A 26,057-nucleotide genomic window follows, 5' to 3' on the forward strand; every position below is an offset into this window, starting at 1 on the left:
GAGCAGAAGCAGGAACCCAGCAGGCAGCGCAGGAGGCGCGGGGCGGACCGGGCAAGCCCGCCAGGGAGGCCGCGGCCCCGCCCACATGCCGCGCTCGCTCCGCCCCGAGCGCTCAGGCCCCGCCCCCGCCTCGGCCACACCCCGTGCTCGCCCCACCCCCGCCGGGACCACCCCTCTCCCGCGTCCGCGCGCAGCTCCGCCCCGCCCGCAGCCCCGCCCCGCTCGGGCCACCCCTTCGCCCGCGGGGCGGGGACCGAGCGCTCCGGGCTCTCGCGGCGGTCCGGGCCCCTCGCCGCCTCTCCGCCGCCGCGGTGCTTCCCGGAGCCGCGCGCGCCCCCGGCCGGGTGAGCCGCTGGACGACCAGAGCGCCGCAGGAGCCCGCGGGGACGCCATGCGAGCCAGGTAGGCGCACGGCGGCGGGGCGCTTCGGGGCGGGGATCCGGGGGGCTGCGCGCCGGGTCGCCGCGGGCCTCGCTCCGCCGCGCGGGGCGTCTGGAAGAGATCGTAGTGCCCCGCGGGCGCCGACCGCTCCCCGCCGCCTGAGTTTGGGGCTCCCGGGTGCCGGCGCGGGGCTGTTCCGGGGCGGCCTCGCTCGCCCTGCCGCTGCGGGGCGCAGGCGGGCGGGGCCCGGGACCCCCCAGGCGCGCTCGCGTTTCCAGTGCGGCGGCGACCCCCTCCCGGGTGCTGGCGCCTGCAGGACGCGCGGCCTTGGGGCGGCCCCGCGGCGACCGGACGCGTGCTCTGGGCGCGAGTCCAGGGCACGCGCGGCTCGCGGGGGCCGAGGGGCGCCGGGAGAGTACGGAAAGGTCGGGGCGACCCCTTGTTCGACTCTGGGGAGGAGGGAAGGGCGCATGGTTCCGCTTAAACTTGGTGACGATGCACATTTCAACTTCTTCGGGGAGCCTTGTTGAGGATAGAATTGAAAACTCCGGTTTCTGGTTTGGCGGGCGGTGACCCAGCAACCGCGAGGTGACAGCGCTCGAGGCCGGCGGGCTGGACTGGCGTGGATGGAGGCGCGGTGTTCTCCAAGTGGTGTCTGCCGCGAAGCCCGCTCGGCTGCAGCTGGTGTCTGTTGGGGTTCCAGCCTTAAGTGCCGCGGATCCTGGCCCGGGGCAGGCCGAACATCACGGGGAGCTGCCGTGCAGACTGGGGCACAGGCCGTGCAGATCGGGGCACAAGCCAAGCAGATCCGTGGTTGGTCGGTCTGCGTTGGCCCTTCTCAAGAGTGCGGCGCCTGGAGATGCGGCGCGGGAGGAGTAGCGCTGGTTGGGGAGCCCCAGGAATCATTGAGATTTGAAAAGGAGTATTGTGCCGGATTTTATTCGTTTATTCTTTCCAAGTGCAAGTAGATTGGTACTATGTGGTATGTCAGTCATGATAAAGTTCTGGTAACTTTTTTCCTTATTACAAAAGCGGTGTGTTCTAGAGCAGAAAATATTGAAATGAACAGAACCATCCTGATCCCACAGCGCCTACCAGCCTTTAATATGTACATTCTTGGGGTCACAGCCTTGTCGATTTAATCAAGTTACAACAGAAGCCTTTCTTGTCTAAAGAAATTTGTTAATGCAGCTCTCCCCTCCCTTCTAAATGTGTCTCCGAGCTCCAAAGTTTGGATTTTTGGCTTAGCACTTCACGCTGGCTGTGAGTCTCCTTCCATTGGGCTGGGGTTCTGTGTGAGACCCTAGGCCCAGATGGAAAGAAGGGTATACCTGGTGCCTCTTAGCCCTCCCTGTGGTGGTTTTGGTTCCTTGTCTTGTAAAAATGATGGTAATGATTCTCAATCTGCTTCTCAGGCCACCATAAAAATTAATGGGTGGTTTGCAGAGCGTTTTGACATACTTGGATGGACAGCGGCTGTACTTCAAGGTGCTGGGGAGCGTTTTGCTGTTCTACATTGTCATCCAATAAAACACGCTGCCTCCCCCACCTGCACATCCTGCCCAGGAAACAGACTCCAGGCATGTCCACTGGACCCTGGAGGACATTCCTGGTTCCCTGTTCAGCACAGGCCAAATCCCTCAAAAGTGGGGAATTTGGAGGGAGCTGGGGCCCTTGACCTCCCTCCCCAACCACAGCCTCTGCACCTGGATGGATTTCTTGTAGCCGGGGACACTGATATTAAGGGCCCCCGCGGCATGTTCCTGGTGGGCTTTGGCCGTGGAATGCTGCGAGGCTGCTGATGGGAGAGGGAATGGCCAGTCCTGGAGGAGCACCGAGTGAGCGAACCACCTAGCTCCCCAGGGTTTGTTGTACGGCTCACTTGTTTACTGAATGAACAATGAGCAGCTGGAGGCCGCCGCAGGGAAGCCTGAGCCGCTTCTGTGGGCTTTCATTTTTCCCCTCTGGTCCCGAGGTTCAGGCACCATGCTTTAATTTTAATGTCCTTAAAAACAGTCATGCTGTTTGTGCATTCCAAGTGCCAACAACCCGAGCCCCCGAGCCGGGGGCAGAGGCTCCCGCCTGCCTGCCTTTGTCCTCACTTTCTCCCCCCAGGAAGCAGCGGGGAAGGGCCTCCTCCTAGGTCCTCCTGGATAGTTTCATTTTTCATTGTCACTCAACACTTTGATCTGGCCTGAGTGTAGTCCAGGTCCCAGCTCACACAGGGGTTTGGAAGGACCCAGAAGGTGGACTGGGTGTGTTGCTTTAAGGTGTCCCAGCAGGGCCCATTGTCTGTTAATTTTCCCATTGTGCTGTTCATTTTCGGGGGTGGGGAGGGAAGGAGGGGTGCCTTCCTGGAATTTCTCTTTGCCTTTTATTCGGCAGCCTGGAATTATTTCCCTCTGGTCTGTTTGAATACATTTTCTTTAATGTTGGTTTCTAGTCGGATGATGTCTGCGGTGGTAAATTGGGTTTACTTCCTTGGGTTCTGGGAGGTCCCTGGGTTTGAATCCTCCAATCCCAGAGAGTTGGGAGCCCCTGGGCAGTCTCCTCCTCCTGGGGCACAGGCCAGGTCTTCCCTCAGCAAACGCTCCCCCAGACTAGGTTAGGAGCCACCGAGTTCTGCTGGCCGACCTCACCCCTGGCTTGGCACCCTCGTGGCGCCCTCTTTGAGGTACTGAGTGGAAGCCGCTGTTTGGCTAGCAGCCAGCGCTCTGGGTTTCCGGTCACATAGTGATTTTCAAATTCATCTGCCACCTGAGTTGGACTGTGTTGTGATTTTTCTTCTGAGAATTGCAGGCAAGCCCCGGAGACATTTCCCAAGGCCCTGGAGACAGACACCAGGACTTCTTTTCCTGAGGTTGCAGCCGGAAACCAGGGATTGAGAAAGGTTACCCAACAGCCAGACTTCACAGGGACGCACTGGCAGCCCTGCTCCCTGGGCCCTCCCAGGCAGCCTCTGAGAGCCCAGCTGGGGCTCCTCAGCTTGCGGCACAATGGAAGCCCCACATTCAGCCACCACCCTTTGGTAGGGGTGACCGAAAATAATTAATCAAGCCCCAAGGCACCCAGAGAACAATCCAGCTGCTAATTCAGTGTCCTCCAGGAAGCCTCAACCAGCTACGCAGTGGGCCTGAGGGCATCCGAGTGTTGTGCAACCCACACCTGAGGTAGAGGGACCAGCTCTGCAGGGAAAGGGTGTTGGTAATCAGCCTCAGAGGGCAGGGAGTGCAGGGTGTGTTTCAGCAAGGAAGGGCTGAGATCCCAGCTGCCCTCCAGTCCTGTCTGCCAGACGGACGGCACCTTCTTAAGCTGTCAGTAAGCAGCTGGGGCTTCCAGGGAGTGGAGTGGTGCCCCAAGTTCCCTAACTCAGGATCGGGGTGTTTTAAGGGTAGAGGTCAGTGTCACTCCTTGGGGACTCTCTGCTCCAGGCCCCGAGTGCGCTCTTTCCCGTTCTGGAGGGGTTTCGTTTTGTAGGGAAGCTGGGAGAATTTGGGTGACCCTTGCAACTTGATAGTTCAGCGCCTGACTGAACCCAGATCTGCGTGGATCCAGAGCCCTCAGCCACACCTCCTGGGTGCTGAGATACGCAAATGTCCTCAGTCATTGCCTGTGGGAGCATTAAGACGGCATGGAAATGGCCGGGTGGCTCTTCCTGTACACAGTTAGAGACCAGCTTCTGCTTGAAGGTGAGGCAATCTGTAATGTCCGTGGAACTCCTCAACCTGTCTGCATCACCAAGGGAATCGACGCAGAAGATCCTCCTTTGACGTTGGGAAGTTGGGGTAACTCAGGATCTGGTAGGCAGCCCTCCTGTACCTTGAGGAGGCGCCCCAGGCAGACCTGGACAGACTGGTCACTAGGAGGAGATTATAGGAAGGCTTTCAAGTAGATGTAAGATAAGGGTTCCACCTCTTCGCAATCAAATAAATGACACACTAATGAGATTATCCTTATCTGCTCAATAAAGGCTTATCTCGGGAGCTCTGCTGATGCCTGTTAGCCAACTCTTCTGCACAGATTGAAAAGAATCCTTTCTTTGAAAGGGACTTATGGCTCCAACTTCTTCTTAAGTCTTCTCTCCCAGCCCACTCTTGGGAACGTGGGAGCCAACTAAAGCCTGCAGGCCTGAATCAAGCTTTTCTAGCTTCCAGTGAAGCGGTCCTGGAGCTAGGTGTGTGCCAGGAACCTGCTCTGGAAGAGAGAGACCAAGGGCCTGATGGCACACCTGCTGCTTTCTGGGGCGTAAACACTCCAACCGAAGCTGTTGCAAGCCAGGTGTGGGCTGGTGGCATCTCTAAATATCAAACGCCCCGTGGGGCCGTGGGGACTGGCCCCAGCTCAGCTCTCCACCAGCCCCCTCCTGTGCCCATGACATAGTGGTCCCCTTGTACTTGGGCCAGGTCTGCTGAGGAGCTGTAAAGGATGTGGGTGTCACCAAGAACCTATCTGGCAAGTTCCCCAGGTGACGCTCTTGTGAGTTCAGGATGAGAACCAGTGAGGAAGGGGTGAGGTTGTAGGTGAAGGCCAGAGAGCAGCCAGGGTCAGAGCCCATGTTTGAGGCAAGGAGTCGAGACTTTGCCTTGAGCCGAGGCTCCGTGTGAGAAGGTGCTGGCTTCCTGGAAGAGGCAGGCAGGGCCCTCCGCCCAGTTGCCTGATGCCTGCCTTACTGCAGTGGCCCTTGTTTTGCTTGGTTTGCCTCTGCTGGTCCAGAAGAAGAGGGGTGGATGAAGCCTGGAGGAGATCTCAGGGGAGGCTTCCTGGGGCCATCCCGCTGGAGAAAGGGGCATTCCCGGCTCGAGGGCCATGGCTGAGAACTTCATAGGTCCTTGAGCTTAGTTGTACACATAAGTGGATTACTTTTTCTCTGTCATAATTAGCAGTAAAATTGTCTTAAAATATGAGTGCTTTCTTGGGAGGCGGTAAGCACAGGGCAGGGAAGTGCCCTTTGACCTCAGGGCCAGTCGTGGTCATCAATCAGGGCCCTGGAAGGGGCCAGCAAGACCCCTGGGTGCAGAATTTAGGGAGGCTCCAGGTCTCAGGGTTGTCGTGTGCAGGGCAGAGAAGGACCCTTGGAGAGAGGACTGGAGCCCCCAGTGGAGGAGCTCAGTGCGGGAGTCTTAGTGGGAAAAGTAGGATCTGGTGCCCACCATGAGGGTGGGCAGGAAGGCTTAGGGGGCGTCACAGCAGATGCAGCTGGGGGACCAGGTGCTTTGTCCCTGAAGCCCACCAGGAAGCTAGGGATGAGAGCCGCATGCGAATAGGACAGTTCTGGGTAATGGGGGCCTAGGTTTGGCTTGTAAGAACCATGTAATTGTGGTAGTAGGGAAGCTTCTAGAAGAAAGAAGGGAAGACAGAATGCAGGTCATTCAGAAGATGTTAGCGGTAACGGAAAGGGGTGCAGATGGGACAGCAGGAGTGACCAGGGTCTGGGGGCTGACTTAGCATGGGAGGTGGGAGTGAGGGGCCCAAGGGAAGACCCAGCGCGCGGCTCTTGGTGCTGAGAGAGAGGGTCATCAGCCGGCTGGCCGAAAGAACATGTGTGACCTGTTAAGGTTGCACATCTGCAGCTCGTTTTCACCACCTTCGTCCTGGGGACTCAGTGCAGGGGACCCTTCTGCCTTCCGGGTCCCCCTGAGCCTCTCCCAGGAGGCAGAGCTCCCTGACACCCCAGGGCAGGAGCCGCCCCTCCTGCTGGGTTGTGGGTGGCCAAGGCTGCCTTTCACTTCTGAGGTCCCCTGTGCACAGTAGGGTCTCAGAGGCAGGACGCCTCGGGCTGGAGGATGGCAGAGCTGGAGTCCTGCCAAGAGAAAGCAGGGTGGTGACTTCATCAGGCCGTGTAGTGACAACTCCAATATTCTCTTCATAGGCCTCTTGACATTTTAAAACTTACAGTATATGACCAGAGTAATTTCTGGCTTTGAGAATTTTGGCTTATGAGTAGTAATCTGCTTGCTTGTAAATGCCGGCAAGGGGCGTCTCCAGAGTTGCAAGCAGTCTAATTTTAAATTCAGGCAGGCAGGCTTATCCTACCTTTGTTTACCCATTTTACACTTAATGCCCTTTGTAAAAGGATTTGAATTTCTAATAGCTTTCCGGATACAAAGAGGTAAATGGAGTAGTCTAAAATGCATTTGCATTTAAGCACTTGAGAATCACCTGAGAATGGTAGCTTTGATAGACAGTGCCATTGAGCATTTGTATGTGTCCTGGGCATAAATGGAACATGCACTTCTAAGTGGAAATACTCGTGGGAGCTGCTGTGGTACACATAAACAATCCACGTGGAGCGCTGGCCGGGGCTGGGCCCCTGGCGGCGCAGAGGCTGGTGGGGGCACTGGTGACAGAGCTGTCTTCCTGCTCGGGTCTTGCCCACCTTATCTGCTCTCCTAGGGCCCTTCCCCAGAGTCCTGTTTTCTTTTTTCTCACGTTTTCAGAAATTTGTGTTCAAGGATGCTCTACTCCCGTGGGGTCCTGGCAGTTGCTGATGGTTCACCTTCACGATGTGGGGCAGCATTTGAACCTGGACCCCCTTAAGCCCACAGCGCGGCTGTGGCTGCGGGTGGCAGCGGGAGACCGGTCCCCAGCCCTGGCGTCTCTGCGGTTCACCTAGTATGCACTGGCGCTCAGGTTCCGTGAAGCCTCCTGGTCTCATCAGGGACACGCTGTTTGGGGTTTTTTGTGGCTTCAGATTCTCCCTGCATTGTTGGGCTTTGACCGCGTTTGTAGGTGGCTCTTTGTGCTCAGTCAGCTTTGAGGGGCTGGTGTGCACAAGGGAGAGGCCCCAGGAGGATTAGGAGCCTGGCCTCCATCCTGCTGTCCCGCTGGCTGGACAAGTGCCTCTTCCTCGGTCTCTCCAGGGGTCCTTTTCGGGTCTGTTTCATTTCAGGGATGCTGCAGTGACAGAGTGCCAGGTTCCCCACCTGCCTGACTCTTGGCTTCTCGTTTTGACTCTGGGGCTGGGCTTTGGGCCTGCACAGTGGTGATCCTGGTGCTGACCTGCAGATGGGAGAGTTGGGAGGGATCACATAATGACCCCACATGGTCCCCCATGGATTTGATTGCGTCCATGTCCCCCTTTGGGCTCCCACTTATCAGCTGATAGCTCTTTGTGACCTGTGGCATGAGTCTTGTGTGTGTCCCATAGTTCATTCCCGAGTATTGAGTAAACAGGTTTTATGGGCAGAAAGGTGCCCTGGTCAGTGGGCAGCCTGACTAGAGAGGTCTCAGCATTAGACCTGAACAGCGTTGGGTTTGCCATTAGGTGTCCAGTCTGACCTTTAATGGTTACTTGGTTACTCAAGTTCCTTGGGGAGACCTGTGAGCAACAGAGCCAGCAGGTGGCTCTCCAGCCCCCAGACCTGGGGAGAGGGTGCTCTGGAGGCAGCAGTGGAAGACCAGCAGGTCGCTGGGGGCCTCTGAGCCCCGGGAAGAGTCCTTCCTGCCTGGGCATCTGGGGGAGAGGGGGGAAGTGCCTGTGTCCAGTGGGAGTTTGGGGAACAGTTTCTTTTAATTTTTTTTTCTTTAAAAAACCCTTTTCGCTTTAGGCTTTTTTTCCCCTCAGATACTTAAACATGTTCCTTTTGGAAACATTGGAAACTCTTTTGGAGAAGTTCACACGGTTGGAAGTCTGCCGCCCAGACAGCAGCGCCGTGGGTGACGTGCCTTCGTTCTCACGTGTGAGCACAGATCCCGCAGACAGGTGGCTGGTGCCGCGGGGACCGACGCGGCCTTCCTGGCGCACAGTGCTTCCCGAGCAAGTGTGGTACTTGTGGAATGAGTCCTGTGCCTTTAAAAACGGCTTTCATCTAAAATGGTTGATGTTTTGGATTAACACGCGGATTTGCACCCTCATGCCCAGCGTCAGAGTGTGTGGGTGTTCCCTCTGTTGGGCACGTCCTTGTGAACAGGGCCCCCAGGTTTGTGAGATCAGCGCGGTTGGGGTCCCCGGGCCCGTGCAGAACTTGCCCTGCGCAGTGGGTGGTGGATGGGGACTGTGCAGAGGAGCCCAGAGGCAGGGTGGGTTCCTCATTGGTGTAAACCTGGCCGCCCCAGGAGCAGCCCACCCTGCGGGACCCTCTTGGGGGGCTTGTGTCTCTGGATCCCAGGGGGCTCTGTGCTGCAGCTGGTTCTGCTGGGGCTCTGCAGGGCCACTCCCTCAGCGAGGGGAGGGTGAGAGTCCCGCCTGTCCATCTGCAGAGCCTGGCCAGAGCTCTGCAGGGTCTTGCTGGGGGTCAGCAGGGCTGGGAGGGCGTGGGGCTCGATTGGCTTGGACACGGCGGGCTGCAGTCCGTCGGCACTGGGGAGGGCAGAGGCTTGGTTTCAGACTTGGGGTTCGTTAGGGGGAGAGGTTCTTCTGCTTTCTGCTGATGGTGGGCCGTGATTTTGAACCCTGTCTCTGGTCTGTGTCACAGGCCTTTCTGGCAAGAGAGGAAAACTAATTTATGGGTGGAATATTTTTTGGCCTGTCTCCTGAGCGTGGCTTTGGCACCCACTGTGTCCGTGAGTCATGCACCTATTGGTGACATGAGGCAGCACTTTGGGGGCCTCATGAAACCCCAGCAAGGGTAAGGGACTGCCTGGCATTTCCTGAACCCAGTGGGGCTCATTAATACTGTGGGCTCTGATCCCGGCTGCACCTTACTGGGCTGGGAGGGCCGAGGCCTGGGGCTGACCCCTTGTAACTGGCTAGGGTGCAGTCCTGGCTCTCTGCCCCTTCTTGTTAGCTCATGTCTAACTTGAACTCTTTCATTGCTTGGCTCTGGGCAGAGTGGTGGGGGACCACCAGACAGCCTCTGCCTTATGGGCACTGGCCACAGCTCAGGGGAAGGCATCCGGTACCCAAGGGGGGAAAGATGGGAGTTCACAGGGTGGTCCTGGGGTCAGGGCAGGCTCCCCGGAGAACCCTGTTCAGTGAAGGGACAAGAGGCTAAGGAGTGTGAGGCGGGGAGCAGGAAAATGGATGGAACTGGAGAATGTCAAGCTAAGTGAAATAAGCCAATCCCAAAAAACCGAAGGCAGGTCGCAGGGTGTTGGGAGGGTGGCTTGGTGAGTCCAAGGAGCCAGAAAACAAACAGTGGTGACAGCTTTCCGAGAGCAGCTGGGAGGGACGCCAGAGGCAGGTGGCTGGATCAGACGGGCCCTCTGAGCCTTGATCAGCTTTGAGCTTTTATCTGAGGACACCGGGAAGACTTGGTTAGATGTGTGAGCATGACCTGAGCGGCCGGGGGGGTGATCTGACCAGGGAGGCGACCTGACCAGGGAGGCGATTTGCCTGGGAGTGAACTGCCCAGGGGGTGACCCGACCAGGGGGTGACCCAGCAGACCACTTGTCTCCCTGGGTCCCTTCCTCATAGCCTGGCACCCCCTGCAGCCGAGTTGGCCCTTCCCAGGGCTCCTGTGATGAGTGACCAACACATGGAACTTGTCCCCCTGGGCCTGTCATGAGATTTCATCAGGTCATCCCAGTTAAATGTCCTCTCCGCACAGTTCTTCAGAGTTCCATTTGTTACCCAAAGCGACACTCGGGAAATGACAAACCTGCAGTCGGATGTTTACAGGAGTCACGGTATTTATATTTTATATCCTGGGCAGAAGGCGGTTTTGGTGACAAATGGGAGGCCTTCTAGCCAAAACCACGCTGGAGAGGCCCCAAGGGGCCCGGCTGTCCCCATGGTGGCCTGTGGTCCTGGCGCGACGCGCCTGCACCCGTGTGAAGTGCTGAGGAGCTGGGGCTTACTGGCCACGGAGAGATTCTACGTTTAACCCACATTCACCCGGCTAATCCCGTCCCTTGTGGGAAGACCTCACAGCCTCCGCTCCAGAGGAAGGGCAGCCATCCTGAGCATGCCCAGCGCAAAGCCATCCATTTTCTGGGCACGGAAGAGGTGGCCAGAGCTGGAAAGTGGTGTCATAAACACTGATTTTTTTTTTTTTTTTTTTTTGTCATTAGTGAAATTTTCTGTAAATTGGCTGCTTGCTAAGTTGGGAGTCTGGTTGTTGTCCTGGAAGAAGAGTTATTTTGCTGAGCAGGAAAGTGGAGAGAGCAACTGTGCCTCGGGGTGCACGCTCCGCAGGCGTTCGGGCAGCAGGTGAGCGGCCCTCGGAACGCGACCCTGGGGTGCCGCCCGCAGTGTGTGACGGTCAGCGCGGGCTTGTTGTGGGCCTCCTGTGCCTTCGGGCTGTGCTGCCCATGTCCAGCCCCTGCAGCTCGCAGACAGGGCAGGAGTGGACGGAAGAGCAGTTGCCGTGGGCACGCGAGCTGGGCATGGAGAGGGTCCCCTTGGTCCTCTGCCCACCCGCCCCTCCCTCTGTCTTGCAGGAAAGGGAGCAAACCGCACGTTTGGAGTGATCGGCAGGGAGGATGGGGGACGCAGTAGCTGGGAAGGGCTGCAGGCAGTCGCTGTGCCAGGGTCTTGCTCTTAGAGCCTCCAGAACGTGGTGGTGGTCACTGTCGCTGAAGCAGAGCCGAAGCCCAGAGGACGGCGAGGGTGCCGGGGGCCCAGCAGGCATTTGACAGTGGGTTGTTGTGTGTGGCACGCAGGCCCAGGTGGTAACCGAGGGGGCTGAGGAGAGAGGCACTGGTGTCCCGAGTTGTTTCTTGTGACTCTGGCTGTGCATCTGGGATGCGTGAGCCCTGGATGCCATTCGGACCTTCTCGGTGCTCGGTGCTCTTGAATTATGAGGGTCCTTGGAGACTTTAGAAGTAAGTCCTTTTCATTGATGGCAGATGGCCCTGGTGCCAGGCAGAGGACGTCAAAGCTCCGCTTCATTAAGCTGACCCGACTTGGTGGTGGAGGTGTCTCTGCGCCATCCCTGGCTCCCGGGCAGCACGCGCCTCTCAGCTCCTGGCGGCAGTAGCAGTGGGCCCTCCTTGCCGATGACAGGCCACCCGTCTTCAGCATTTTGTCTAGAAACACCTGGCTTTTACAACGTGCGGGTGGTGGGGCTGCCACCATCCCGTAGCAGAGGATCGAGGGGTGTCTGGGCTGGGAAGTGGGGGGGCCGGGTTCAGCCCCACACTGGGCGCCATGTCTCTAGATTTCATGGTGAAGGAGGAGCTGCCAAGCAACGTCGTGGTGGATGAAGCCGGGACTGCCCACCGGGGCGCGCTTGCTCCCAGGTTTGGTAGCTCGCCCTCCTGCAGAAGCAGTTTGCCCTGCCCACCCTCTTCTGAGCACGGGTTCGATTCCTTGTGCACCTCGGTGCTTCTAACACGCCAGCCTGGCACTTGGTCGGACAGTCAAGGCAGACCTTCCCCACCCTGCGTGGCAGGTGTTTTAGAGGTCACTGCAGCCAGGGCACCTGCCCTGGGACATCTCCATGGTGCTCCGTGACCAGAGCTTCCCAGCCTGGACCAGGGCACCTGTGGGCCACTTCCCTTACTCAGGTGAGGGCAGCTGTCCGCTGGGCCACTTGGCTCCCCATGGGTCCATAGCCGATGGAGCAAAGGGGTGGAACCGTGGGCTGTGGTCCTCCAGGCTGTGGAGTCAGCCCTGTGATTAACGATGATGACTGATGGTATGTTCTAGAGGTTTCCTCTCTAGACCTGGGAACTCCGGGGATGTTTGGTGGGTCTTGAGAACCGTGAGGTGGGAGGGTCATGGGTTGATGGTGCTGCAGAGGTGTTCTCCTGGAACCACCTCCTCCCTGGGAGCTTCTGCTCTTTGTCCCGGTGTCCTCTTCAACTGTCCCTCCTCCCTGGTTCACTTCTAGGACCCTCGCACTGGGGCCAGGTGGGGTCCTGCCCTGCTTTGGGGTTTCAAGCGTGTGGGCCCCCTGTGGCTGATGGTTCTTGTGTTCCCTGGGACGGGGAGAAGTGCCCTGGCTGGGGTAACAACACCTTGAACTGGGCTTTGCCTTGCCTGCCCTGTGTCCTGTCAGCTGTCCCGCGAGGCTGCTGTGAGCCAACACTGTTTTCCTCTCTTTGGGTTCTTTCCACATGATGTTTGCATATTTTTGTCACTTCACAGTTTTGTCTGTGTAAAAATTCTGTGCATGTGTTTAATGTTTTCAGTCCTGAATTTTACTTTTTTCAATACCCCTTTAATTGTCCCTGTCCTCAATCATTTTGATTTAGTTTCTTTTCACGTGGACAGGGTCCACCAAATAGGTCCAGCCTGGAAAAGAGGGCTCTGACCCTGAGCCATTGGCTCATTTACTTCTATTTATTTATTTACCTTTGGTGCTGAGGATCCAACTCAGGGGAGCTCTGCTACTGAGCCACACTCCCCTAGTTCTTTTTTATTTCGTGATGGGGTCTCTCGGAGTAGCTGAGGCTAGACTCAAACTTGCAACCCTCCTGCGTTAGCCTCCGGAGTCGCTGGGATCACAGGTGTGCACCGTGGTGCCCGGCTCGTCATTGGCTTTATTTAGGAGGACATGCAAGCTCTCTTCCCCGTGACCTCGAGGGGAGCCTTCCTTGAAAAGTTTCCATTTTCTGTGATTGAACATGCTGTCTTGAGAGGTTTTTTGCTCAGGATATCTGATTTGCAGTATTGTGTGGCTGGTTTTGATTTTGTGCATTCAGCCTTGGTCTGTGGACAGCCCTGGGGCGAGAGCCTGCCTCCACCCCTGTGCCCAGAGCACCCCGAGAGCCCTGCCTTTCTAAGCTTGGATTGTTGCTGTCACCACGGGGTTCAGCAGTCCTGCCGTGACCCATGTGTGCCGCAGCACCTGAGTCGCGTGGCTTTGAGGCCCCTTTTCTTCACTCACTGGTTCATTGATTCACCTGGCTCGTGTGCGGAGTGCCTGAGTGTGCCACACAGCCATCTCGGCCTTTGACCTTTGCCCACCCCTGGCAACCTGAATCTCTGGGCTGCAGACCTCAGGAGCTGCCTGGTGTCACAGACAAGCCAGCCTCCTTGGGTGGCGCCGGGTTCTGGCAAGCTAGCTGGCGCATTCTATTTCTAGCCTGCACGCTCGCGCAGCCGCGGGCTGGTCTCTGGGAGCCACCTGAATCCTCTCCATGAACCTTGTGTGCGACCCCGGGCCGTCCTGCCCCTCAGCTTCCCGGCTTACTGTCACTCACAGGTGCCTGGTCCCCACCAGCAGCTCCCTTGTTTCCTAGGTCCTGCTGACGTGGTCAGAACACAGCACTTGCGGGCATTGGTGGCCCTGGTGGCACCTCCCTTCGCTCTTGAATTTAAGGAGGGCCCAGCCCTTCTCTAAACCTTGGCTGAGCCCAGTCTGTGTCTCAGAATCACCTGGGAGGTTGAAAATATAGCTCAGGCCCCTTTCCAGGGATTGGTGGGCTGGCTGGGGCGCGCCTTTTGCATTTTGAGAGTGTCTTGGGCCTCCTCCCACCCCACCTTGTGATACGTCTTGAGCCTATCATTTCTGAGACGATGGTTTCTTAGAACCTTAGCGCACATAAATCCTTTTAGCCAAGGAATAACAAATGCCTTCGTAACATTCCAGATACCACAGGCATGCAGAAAGTGAGGGATGAGCGGCCTCTGCCCTGCTCATCCTGACAGCCGGCATGTCCTGTGGCTTGGGCTCCCTGTCTGTGGGACCCATTTCTGTCTTATTAGCTCTGGGGACCAGGCTCACTTTTGCCCCCTGGAGTGACAGCTTGAAGCTACTTTTGAGTGGCACGCACATCTCCTCAGGAGCCATGGGAAGAGAACAGGATGGGCTCGGTACGTGGCTTCTGCTTTATTATCAGCCTTTAATTCTTAATTTAGGCAAAAGACAGTGTGTTCTGCTTGTCACCACATTGAGGTGTGCAGTTCAGTAGCTAGAACAACGCTGGAGCTGCGCGGCCCCCCTCCGGCCCCCTTCTGCAGGGTCCTCATTGAAGTGGAATCATCTAATGTCCTGTGTGACTGGCTTCCTCACCGAGCCTTGTGTCCTCCAGGGTCACCTGTGTGGTGGCATCAGTACCATCTGTGGCTGGCTGGTGTCCACAGTGTATTTGTTGACCCATTCATTGTCCCTGGACGCATGGTTCTGTCTTGACTGGGTGATGCTGCTGTGAACTTGGGTGTGCAGAAATACCCTGGAGGCCCCTCTCTCCATCCCCCTGGGCCTGTGCCCAGAGGTGGGATTGCAGATCATGTGCACATCTGTTCCCAGTTTTCCTAGGAGCTTCCAAACCGTTTTCCAGGGCAGCCCGTCATCACCTATCCCTCCAGTGCACGAGGGCCCGTTTCTCACATCCTTGCTGGCGTTGGTTATTTATTATGTATTTATTTTTTATAACAGCCTGCTAATGGGTGTGAGCCGTCCCATTGTGATCTTGAGTTCCTCTGAGATGATGTTGTTCAGCACGCTCTTTGGCCTCCTTTTAAACAGATTTTCTGTGAAATTTTTGGGAGAGTAGGCCTTTTTCTTTACAGGTACAAGAACAACTGGCGGAAAAATGAAAACTCAGGTGAATTGCTTCAGATTTTTTCTCCCAGTGCATGTTTCCCCCAGTGCCTGAGAGCACTGGGGGAGCAGACTCTGTGTCATCACTTGAGGGGGGCCCTGTGCAGAGGCGGACACTGGCCTCACCCGGCACTGCTCCTGAGGCCTCCTGCAGCCTCGCAGGTGCTGGGAAGTTGACGAAGCGCATATTGACGGAAAGCCTTCGTGTGCAGCCTGCAGTCTGAGAACACAAGCCTGGTGACCCTGAAGGGTGGCCAGGTGGCCACAGAAGATTCAGGAGGAACAGCCAGTGAAGGGGTCTCACCACACAATGACCTTACTGTGAGATGAACCATGTGGACGCTGTCCTTTAAGCTGGGGTCCTCTGTGCTCAGGTTTGCAACCTTTTGGCCACTGACTGGACACAGGGACAGCATTCACAGGCAATGCTGAAGTCATCTGCAGGCCACTGGCCATGTGGTCATCCTGAGAAGGAGGTGGATGCCATTGGGGGAACAGTGTTCAGTGCCCCTTGGGGGCCCCGCAGTGGCCCTCAGGAGAGCCCCCCAGGTGTGCACCCTGCTGTAACGCACCTTTCCTCTCCTGTCTTCCTAAGATTGGGACCGCGGTGACCTTCCTCAGTGGATCGCAGCCTCACTTTGAGAAATGGCTGCAGCGCTCTGCCTTGAAGTCAGGTGCAGAGGAGGGACTGACCACCCGGCAGGGTGGCGGCACCAGACCTGGATGGACAGGCCTCTCGCCCTCCTGGTCAGACAGGACTGGTCCTCTGGCCCAGCTGAGCTGTGGCTCCCAGAAGCCCGGCTCTCTTCTGAAACCCGGGCTGGGGCTGTGAGCCACACTGCCCGGTCAGTGTTCGCCAGTCCCTGTGCTCTTGTGGGTCAGCTGGGGCTTCAGCTCAGCAGCTCCTCCCTGGCGCTGGGGACGGGGCCATGTTGAGGGTCATGATGGTCACTCACCTGATGCCTTTTTGCACCTGGTGTGTGGACATGCAGCCCCGGGCTCAGAGGGATGCCCTGTGTCCACCTCTGGCATGCTGGGCCCACTCAGAAGCCCAGGGAGGCTGTGGAGCACATGGCCCTAAGATTCACCTTGGGATGGGCTGGCGAGGCCCTTCCAGCCCTGCTTTTTCAGGGGTAGCTCTGTGCTGCCCGTGCCCAGGGCTTCTTAGCACAGAAAACGCTGGGGAGTCCTTGCTGGTCCAGCCTCTTCTCTGGGAGGAGGGCAGGAATCTAAGCTGGTCCCGGTGTTTGCGCCAGGTGTTGCTGTTGGATTTCAACCGCAGCCGGCCCTGCCCATCCCTGACGGGTGGCGATTTGTAACGGGGATCATAATAACACACCCCAATTAGAAGCCCCGCGGAGTGCTCCTGGCACACGCAGCTGCCCTGGCTTTGGAGCCAGCCCAGCACGGCCCTGCAAGCAGCTGCCCTTCGTGGGGCTCCCGGGCCAGGACAGGGGACCGTTGGAGTGTGACGGGGGCTTCTGCAACTGTTCCGTGCAGGGGCCCCACCTGCCTGGTGGACCAGCTTGCTGTGGGGATCTCCTGGAACCGTGGTGACTTTCCTGTCCCTGAGACATGGGGCGATCTCAGCAGCAGCGCCAGCCCCGAGCAGCACGTGGGGAGCCAGTGTTCTGCCTGGTACTGCTGCCCTGCTGTCTCTGCAGGTGGGCATGCCAGTCTCAGGAGGTCCAGGGCCCTGTGCCGAGGTCACAGCAGCGGGACTCAAGCCCAGAAACCTGGCCGCACCTGAGCATGCTGTCCCTTACCTCCCAGTGCCACGGCGCCATTGCTCATCCTGGGACCCACGTAGTCTGGAACTTGACCCGGGAGGCGGGCAGCATGGGTGCCTTCAACCCTTGTTTGGAGAAGCCAAGGTAGCAAGTCGGTCACTGGAGCTGTGAGGGACAGTTGTACAGAGTCGTTGGTCCTCGCTCCATCTTGACTCCCCTTCCCAGCGCTTCGCTGCCCGTCTGCTTGAAAGAACTCATGTGACTTTGCTGCCTGGTGCGGTTTCCAGGACCCAACAGGGACGGGTCCCCGCACGCCAGGCTGTGACTGCAGACGGCGGGCCTTGCCCGAGCTCTGTGCCTAGGTGCTGTGTGTGTGGCTGTGCCTTCCAGGGTCGGGTCCTGGCTTTCATTCAGCAGCCCCTGTGAGGGACACCGCAGACTTGGGAACCTCTCTCCAGTAACCTGTTCATCTGAACAGTGACCGCTTCAGGGGCCCAGAGTCACCCTGGTGCCACCACCTGACCGGGATCGTGTACAGGGCCAGCTGGGCAGTGCCGGTGGTGTCTGGGCCCTTGTAGAACATGCTTCGTTTTGAATGCAGACTGAAGTATCACCTTTATCCAGCCACTCACGTTTGAGGTGGCTCACTGTCCACTGCCAGTTCTGCATAGTGGACTTCAGTGCGGGGGCGGGCGGGACAGGTGTGCGGGAGGCTGCACGGTCTCCCACGTTCTCCTCAGGGCTGCCTGTGGCCGAGCCCGGGCGCCGTCCTGGGCCTTGTGCTTCTTGACTCGTGAACATAGGAGCTTGTGTTTTCACCCTGTGGCTGGCAGTGGGCACAGGAGGCTCTGAGCAGAGAGGGAGCAGGCGGCCTGGGGAAGGCTGGATGGTGACCACGGTCAACACCGCCAAGCCACAGGAGAACAGCACCTGCTTCCTCCCAACACCACGAGCCCTGTCGGACGGCGAGGAGAGCTCAGATGGCTCTCAGATGAGGGACAGCTTCAAGCACCTGACCGGACTCCACCAGGCTGTCGCGGTCATCGACACAGGGATGTCTGGGGCAGTAGCCCAGCCAAGAGGGGCCTAAAGGGACGTGACAGTGGAATGTGTGTGGTAGCCTGAGTGGGATCCTGGAACAGAAGAGGACGGGAGGGAAAGGCCCGTCTGCAGGACCTTGGCCGCCATCCTGTCCTCTGGAGCAGGCCTCTGCCTGTCTTCCATTGGCTTTCTTTGTTCTCCTGGCCCAGTCTTTAGAGGTGAGCGGCTCTCCCCGCGGCGGCCAGGGAGCTTCTGAGCTCTGACGTGATTATCTTTTCAGGGTGAACCTGAGGCTGGGAGAGAAGCGGCGGCCACAATGCCTGCTTCGCTCAGCTGCTCCGAGACCCAGAGCCCTGGCGCAGGCCTTAGAGCCAGTTATGAGGTGTGGCAGACCCTGCCTGGGGCCCCGTCAAGCTGTTAGCAGATCAGGGTGGACGGCTGATAAAGCTCCAGGGTGACTGACGGCTGCCTTGAGGCACCTGCTCCACGAGCTGCCACTGGTGCTTGTGCCGCGAGCGCAGACGGTACTGGGAGGTAAATAAGCATGTGCAGCACGATGTGTGCGTGGGACTTGGCACTTGAGTGCCTGACCTTCACCCATCACCCTCTGCACCTCCTCCTTGCTCAGGTGCATAGGAATCACCTAGAGATCCCACCACAAGGCTGATGCCAGCACAGTGGGCCTGGGGTGGTGCATGTGTCACCAGCTCCCTGGGGACTGGATGGGACAGCTGCAGGCACTTACATGGCACTGGCTGGGGACCTGATGTGGGCCTGGGTGTCCTAAGGGCACTCACTGTCCTGTCCACAGCAGCCTTTTGAGATGAGCCCCATTTTGCCTTTCCAGAGCTGAAGAAGAGGAGCTGGCGGGCAGCTCTGTGGCTTGTGCAGACTCCACAGGACGGGGACCTGGGCTCCCGAACCCCAGCCGGCCAGAGCCTGCTCTGCCCGCTGCTCCTGTGGCCACGGGTGGGACAGGTGGTGGTTCCGGCTGCCTGTTCACTCGAACCTTCCCCTGTGCTGGGTGAGTAGGGATGGCCCATTTGGACCACACGGGGGGTTGGCCAGCTGGCCTGCTTCCCTGAGGACGCTGGGCAGTGACCAGCAGGTGGGCGTTTTAGAGGCCTTCTTCATACGCACACATTCTGGCGCCTCCTGGTGAGCTCAGAACCACAGGAGCTGTGAAAAGGAAAGCCACACAATTGGGACCCTGGTAAGCTGGGAGGGCAGCAGGCCAGTGCCAGGGAGGCCCTCAGGAACAGATGGAAGAGCTGCGTTGGAAGGACACGCCCTTTCCTCACTCCTCAGCGCTTGTACCGACAGGCCTGGGGGTTGTGGAGGCCTCCTCCAGAGAGGTGCAGGGTGCTGGGCTTCCGGGGCATCTCGACCCCTGCATCCCTCCTCCCTGTACCCGGGCCTGTCAGCTGTTCCTGGTGTCCCTGGGCTTCGCTACTCCTTTGGCTGCCTGTGGCGGCCCCCCTTACTTGGGATATGTTCGTCCCGTCACTTCTCACCGTCTGGAGAAAGGCTTCTCCTTGGCTCCGCAGGTCTCTGCTGCTGGGTGGGGGGACAGGTGAAAATGTAAGGCCCAGGCGCTGCTCTCCCTGCAGGGCCAGCCTCTGTCCTTGTGCCCACACGGCCGGCCCGGAGCTGGCAGTCCGTCCACATTGTGCTTCCTGGCCGGGGTGGCTCACCTCCCAGCAGGCTCCTTCCTCCTCCAGCCTCTCATCCCTGGGAGTCCTTTTGTTGCTGTGCAGCATTGGCCTGGTGGAGGGATCCAAGCGAGGCCAAACAGGATGTGGTTCTGGGCGACTCCCAGCTCCAGCAACCCATTGTTGTTTCATTTGCCTTGAGAGGCACAGGCCCACCCCCAACAATGGGTGCTGTGGGTCCTGGAGGGAGCCCAGGCCCAGCGAAGAGAGGTGGGTTCTGTGGCCTTCGCGACCTGAGTGTTGGACTGGAGAGCACGCGCTGGGCAAGCTGGGTGTGCTGACCACCGGAGTTCAGTCCCGACCCCAAGCAGCGGTGTCTCCAGGCAGAGCTGGACCCTCTTGGATGTGTTGACGGAGGGAGAGGAGGACTTCTGGGTGGTGGCTGTGCTTTGGGGTTGGAGCTGGCCCCTTTCTTTGCTGGGCAAGGTGAACAGGAGGCAGGGATGCTGCCCAGAAGTTGGGCAAGTTTTCTGAGTCCGGCTGGGTGCAGAGCCCCTGTCCTCACCCAGGTGCGAGGGGCCAAGCCACGTGGTTCCTAAATGTTGGAGACACAGATACTCTTTTAAGACACTTGAGATGTTCAGGGAATCCTGGAAACAAGGAATGCTTGCAGCAATTTGTGGCCACTTCCCAGGCCCAGAAGTGGCACTTCAGCCTTGCTCTGGCCTGGCGCTCTCCCAGGCCCCGCCCCTCCCCAGGCCCCGCCCCTCACAGACCCCGCCCCTCCCCTCCCCCTCCCCCACGTGTTTTGTCTAAGGGAGCACCTGCCCTGGCCCTTCTGAGGCCTCCCCCCTGCTGGATTCTGTTCTTCTGGGTTCTCTCCCAAGCCCTGTCGCACTGCCCTCCTGTTCTTTCAGTCTGCCGCTCTTCCCTCCTTTGGGTCTGGGCTGACCTAGCATTCTGCTTCTGACAGAATTCCTCACAGAGGTGATGTCCCTTCCTGGATTAGGTTACTTGAGATGATAGCTTCTTGCTTGGTGACACTGTGGCTTTGGGGACACAGGGGCTCAGGTGGCAAGGGCTGAAGGTGGCCTGGACCAGCAACAGCCAGGAGCCCAGGCTGGGGTCCCATACCCACAAGGCACTGTGGCCTGGATGAGCCAGGAGCAGACCCCTCCCCGTCAGCCTTGAGAGACCAGAGAAGAAGGTGTCTGCATTCAGCTCAGCCACACCCTGATTCCTGAGCTACGGAGCTGAGGTATGATAAGTACCTGTCCCTTGGCCATTTCTGCAGCCCTAGGTACCTAACGCCTTATCTTGCAGGAGCTCCTTTTGGCTCGAGGCCACACCTTGTGCTTGAGGCTCTTTTGTGCTGACCTGCGGCTGCAGCTCAGCCTCACTGGCTGGTTTCCCATCACAGGAAGTTGTGAGTGCCCTTGAAGCCTACCTGCAAGGGACCCAGCCTGCAGTTGAGCGTGACACCGGCAGTGGGAATCGGCTCCCAGTCCAGGGACTCTTCCGGCAAGCGGGCCTCGGCATTCCTTGCCTGTGTGAATGGCCCTGGTGGGGCCAGCAAGACGGTGTCTGCTTTACTTCAGGTTCTCCTGCTGCTAAGTGAATGTTCATGGGCCCCTGTTCTCTTCCTGTAGGAAGAGTCTTTTCATGGCTTGTGCCCATTTTTCTTACTGCATTGTGGGAGCTCTTTGAACTTCTGGGAAGATCAGCTTTTCTTATTCTTAAGTGTTGCAAATACTTCCTCTCTGCCCCTGGCCTCCTGGGCCTTTAAAGTCCTTTGAGGCAGTCTGAGTCCCCTCCCAAGAGTGACATGCAGACTTGTTCCAAGGCTTCCCGTGGTGGGCTGGGTGGGCCGTCAGGGTCACTGCGCAGGAGGGCTCCAGCCGTCCTTCTGAGTTGGTGCAGCCCGTCTGTGGTTGCCCTTGCCTGGGAGGCTTTCCCCTCCCAGTGGCTCGTCGCAGTCCTGATCACCCTGGAGAGCATCACCATGAGTCAGCCTGGGACTGGGCGGGACCCCTCGCAGCCAGCGTGGGAGGTCTGCGTTCGACTCTCCCTGGACTCCCCCGAGGTGGGGGCTCCACTGGAAGGAATGTGGGCGTGGGTGAGTCTGGGGAGCATTTGCCCATCAAGTTCAGCTCACATGCATTCCTGGAGGAAGTTAAAATTAGAAAAAGCTGCTCCGTTTCCTGCCATTCAGTCACAGTCCCTGGTGTTTGTCTGCACAAGGGTTCTTTGGGTTTCTGGCAGAACGTGGAGTGAAGTCATGATTTTCAGGATGGAGGTGAGCAGTTTCCATGGTGATCTTTGTTGTGGGCGTTGCTGCTTTGTTTCTGAATCCTTGCAGAATGATACGGGAGTGGAACATGTTATTGAACAACTCTTTTTCATAGTTAGCAAGATGATTTTCATTTTATTAATTTTTAGAAAACAGCTCTTTAGTGGGAAGTAAATGTCAGGAAGCACTGCTCTTTGGGAGTGTCCCCTGTAGGTTTGGCTGCTGACCCCGCCCCTCACTTCTGCCCACTGTCTGGGGCTAGCTTGTTGTGCATGTGAGGCAGACCTCTTGGGTGCCAAATTTAGCAAATTAAGTGTAGGATGTCCAAGTGCATTTGCATGTTTGGGTTGTAGTTACGCTAAGAAATTTTTGTTATCCTTAGTTCAGATTTAACTGGGTGCCCTGGATTTTGCTGGGGACTGTAGTCCCTGGGCTGCAGTTGCTGTCCTGTGGCTTGGTCCTGGGTGGCCAGCCTCTCCTGCTGCTGGCTGGCTGGCTGGGTTGCTCTCTCTCAGATTGGCATTCCTCATGCTGGGCTGAGTCCACAGCATGCCACAGCTGAGGGCGGCACTGCCCGTTTGATGGGTGAGGAGTGGAGGGGCAGCAGGGTCCAGCAGCTGGTAAGTCAGGCTCTGGTAACTCTTGGGCCATGAGAGTCAAAGCCCAGGAGCTGGAGGGTGTGGGATGGTGAGCGTGGCCTTCCCTGGAACTCCCCAGGGGAGGAAGTGCCGTGCCTGAGTGTAGGCGGCAGGCCCTGTGGGGCGCCCTCCCGCTGGGCCTGGGGGGAGAGGTGCTGCTTGCACGGGTGAGGGGGCAGGACCTGGCTGGAGTGGAGGAGCGGCAGACTGCTGAGGGAGATTCACAGAGGCCCCTTAAAGGCCCCACCTGCTCTGAGCGTCGCCACACTGGAGACTAAGCTTCCCCCTCAGACCACATCCAAAGCATGGCACCTGGTGGCCTGCATCTGCCCCCAGTGTGATCAGGAGCAACTGTGGGAAAGAGCAGAGGAAGAGCTGATGGCAGAGCAGGGGCCCAGCGTGAGTGGTAGAGAAACAGACCAGAGCAGGTGTGCTGGGTGCAGGAGGGAGGCCAGGAGTGGGCCTGCCGCACCAGAAGCTGGAGGTCAGGAGCCCCTTTCCAGTCCCCTTGGAGCTGCCAGACGGGCCAGCTCTGCCCACACCTTGACTTTAGCCCAGTGAGACCCGCCTCACGTTTCTGGCCTCCAGAACTGTAAGGAGTGAACCTGAATTCTAAGCCCCAGTTTGTGGTGATGTCTCAGCAGGTAGGGGAAGTAATGGACTGGGGTCCCGGGGGTCTGCAGGGTGGGGCATGAAGCAGCTGGCGCTCGTTCCCGGGGGCTTCCCCCTGCCACGTGGCTGCCGCGGTGCCCCCCTCCCTGGAGCCTGTGGGCGTGACCTCTGCCGGGCCTCAGCCTGGAAGGAGCTGCGGTGGTTCATAGAGCTATGATGCTGACATGGCCCCTGGGGCATAAATACCCTTTGCTTTCCCCCAGATTTAGCTGAGATAAACGTATCTATTAATAGAACCTAATATTTGCTTGGCTTTCCAAATCGGGACTTTCTAACAATAGGAGTAGCCCACTGGCTTTGGCCAGCACCGAGCAGGAGTGAGTGCCCATTTCTGTCGCTCAGTTGTGTGCTTCAGGCTTGGCCCGAAACCCATGCTCCAGTGCCAGCCCCGCGTTTGTCATCTGCTCTGATTTGTGACCCCAAAACAGCCTGCAATGAGGACTTGGATGCGAGTGTTTGGGAAACTGATTCCACTCCGCAGGAGTGGGTACCGAGGGGGCTGGAAAGAGGAGCCGCTGTGAAGGGTGAGTGTCGGGGGTGGTCGGCCACCAGGGGCTGCACCATGTGGAACCAGAGACGGCGCCTCAGACTGTCCCTCTAGAGAATGGGAGGTCAGCCGGGCAGCGGGCTGCACCTGTCTGAGGTTTGGAGATTGTCTCCACAGGGCCCCTCCGTCATGGGTGGCCTTCCACAAGTCTCCTTGGTGACAGTCCCCTGCAGGTTTGAAGAAGGGCAAGTGTTTTGGCGGCCTCTGACCGCCGCAGGGCTCTGCCTTCGTGGCCACGGGGCGTCAGAGTGGTGGCGCTGTTGAGAAAGCGAGGGGAGGGCGGGGAGCGCAGGGTCCCTGACCCTGTGCTGCATCCTCCGTTCTCGCGGGCGTTCACGTCCAGGCTGGGGCCTTGTGCATGACCAGAAGCTTTGCTCCTCGGAGGAGCCGCCCTCTGTCTCCGCAGCTTCTGTCCTCCATTGTGTCCTTCTGTGACTTCCAGCTCCTGGCCTGCAGCATGCTGGCATTTCAGACCTCCCTGAGTGGAGGTGGGGACGCGGCGAGGACGGTGAGGTGGCCCAGCGATGGGTGAATGTTCTTGGCCCTCACGTACTGGGCGCTGCTGGGAGGGCAGAGCTGGTGTTCATTCATGTCTGACTTGCAACCTCTTGGGGCAGAGGTCAGAGTGAATAGCCTGGGACAACCCAGGGTGGAGGGTTCCTGAGCTCTGCTGGGTGAGGGGCAGTGGACAGAGCTGCCCTCCTGCTGTGCTGGGTCACTGCCTGGGCCATGTGTGCTGCCCAGGTGCTGCTCCAAGCTCATTCCACGTGACTCAACCAGGGGGTGGGTGGCCAAAGTGAATAGCCTGGGACAACCCAGGGTGGAGGGTTCCTGAGCTCTGCTGGGGTGAGGGGCAGTGGACAGAGCTGCCCTCCTGCTGTGCTGGGTCACTGCCTGGGCCACGTGTGCTGCCCAGGTGCTGCTCCAAGCTCATTCCACGTGACTCAACCAGGGGGTGGGTGGCCAAAGGAAGTGCTCCGTGCCCTCTGGCCTGCCTGGAGGGGGTGGGCGTCACCAAGCCCCATGTCACCGAGTTGACACTCTCCTCCTGGGATGCACCACGTCCAACAGAGTGGACATTCGATTGACTCTTTTCAAATTTGCATTTTTAAAACATACTTTTAAAAAATTTTGTGGTTTTTAAACATGTGTTGTTTTAAAGTAAGGTATTTCCTGAGACAGGGACTGCCCTGCTTTTCTGGATAACACCATGGTCATCCCAGCAGGACTCAGGCACTGGGGAGCCGTTTGGGGGACATTTTAAAGTGCATTGTGGTCTTATGACTTCCTCCAGGGTCTGGGCTTCAGTGGGTGCTCTCTCCAGAGACTCCCTTCCTGACTCCTTTCCACATCTGCCTCGAGGGTGTGACCCGCTGTCTGAAGCAGGTGGAGTGTGATCTGTCATCCAGGAATGAATTGCAGACATAAGTGCTCCTTGTAGGGCAGTCCCACCCTCCTCTGCTGGACGGGCTTCCCCTGCCCCCAGGGAGGGGCGGCCAACAGCAAGGCCACTCTGCTGCTCCCGGGAAGGAGTTGGCTGGGCGGGGCTCTGGAAGAAAGGCACCAGCCCTCATGAACACTGGGTTCGCGGACCCCTGTGTGGGCGCACAGAGGTGCATCTAGGCCCATCCCACCACCTCGGGGGAGGCGGGAAGGACCAGCTGTGGGCACAGCGTCCAGTGGCAGAGCCAGGATTGGAGCCACACTCTGACAGCCGGAGTCCTCAGCAGGCTGTCTGAACACTGCCAGCCTCCTCAGCATCTGTCAGAGCAGACAGCCATCAGGCCTTGGTGACGCTCCCTTCGTCTGTTTAGTTGAGCCTCCTGCAGCTTCTCCACTGGGGTGCTCCGGGGTCTGTCGGAAGGGGGACAGGAAGGAGTTGCTGAAACCCAGCCTGGCGTTGGGTCCTCGAGCACGTGCACAGCCATCGCTGCAGCCTGCTGTCTGCCGAGGGCACAGTGCTGGCCTGGCAGCACTTCAGGTCAGGTACGTCCCTGAAGCCCGTGCTGAAGTTGGTCCCTCATCTGCGAGGTAAGCCTGGGGACACCGTGTCTCCTGCCTCACAGGCTTGTTGAGAAGAGTAGCCAAGTGGAGAAGCACACTGGCCAAGAGGGTCGTCCCTGCAGCACATGGGTTCCAAGCGTCACCCGGGAGGTCTAAGAAAAGTGTGTTCTGGGGCCGAGTGTGCAGGCGGTTTGACACGTGCTCCTGTGACAGCCCCTGCCTTCGCCAGACGGAGGAGGCCGAGCCCTCAGCCTGTTTCACTGTGTTTTCTTGCACTCAGTGCTGTTTTGTGGTTCCTACAAGGAAAGGGCCAAGTGCCCTCCCTCATGGCCCCTGGGCTAGTAGCCAAGGGAAAGGAAGAAAACCCACGTCAGGCGCGCGTTCTCGTGACGCAGAGAGCTTCTTGACAGTAGGAAGCCGAGGGCAGGGACGTCGGGTCCTTGCGCGGAGGTCACTAGTCAGGGGGCACTTCTGGCTCTTGGCACTCGGGAGTCCTCCGCTAGCCACTGCGCCCGGCAGGTGCGCAGCCCGTGTGCGGAGGCCTGGTGGGAGAAGGTCCTGGGCAGCGCCAGAGCGCTGGCCTCTTCTCTCCTGGAGGCACCTGGCCTCTGGCTGTCAGGTGGCCATGGTACAGACCCCTCGGCCCTTCCGGGGGAGCTGTGAGCATGCTGCTGCTAGTGATTACCCAGCCTTTATCCAGCCTTTCTAGAACTTTCCTCCTGAATTGTC

General features: G+C 58.4%; 1 protein-coding gene across 4 annotated transcripts in view; it reads left to right on the top strand.

Annotated features, from left to right (window-relative positions):
- The first annotated feature begins 211 nt into the window (after window positions 1–211).
- The window catches only part of Sh3bp4 (SH3 domain binding protein 4), a 70,134-nt gene continuing 44,288 nt past the window's right edge, over window positions 212–26,057 (top strand). Inside the window, exons 1-2 of one of the 4 annotated variants that reach the window (XM_047546540.1) lie at window positions 212–402; window positions 18,373–18,549. The gene's annotated coding sequence lies outside the window, so the exon portion shown is untranslated. Of the gene's footprint in view, window positions 403–9,928; window positions 9,950–18,372; window positions 18,550–23,170; window positions 23,302–26,057 lie in introns of those variants that run through there. The other 3 variants (XM_047546539.1, XM_047546543.1, XM_047546542.1) reach the window with 3 other exon arrangements.

This window comes from Sciurus carolinensis, chromosome 3 (genome assembly GCF_902686445.1).
Source record: "Sciurus carolinensis chromosome 3, mSciCar1.2, whole genome shotgun sequence".
In the NCBI taxonomy this organism is placed as follows: Eukaryota; Metazoa; Chordata; class Mammalia; order Rodentia; family Sciuridae; genus Sciurus; species Sciurus carolinensis.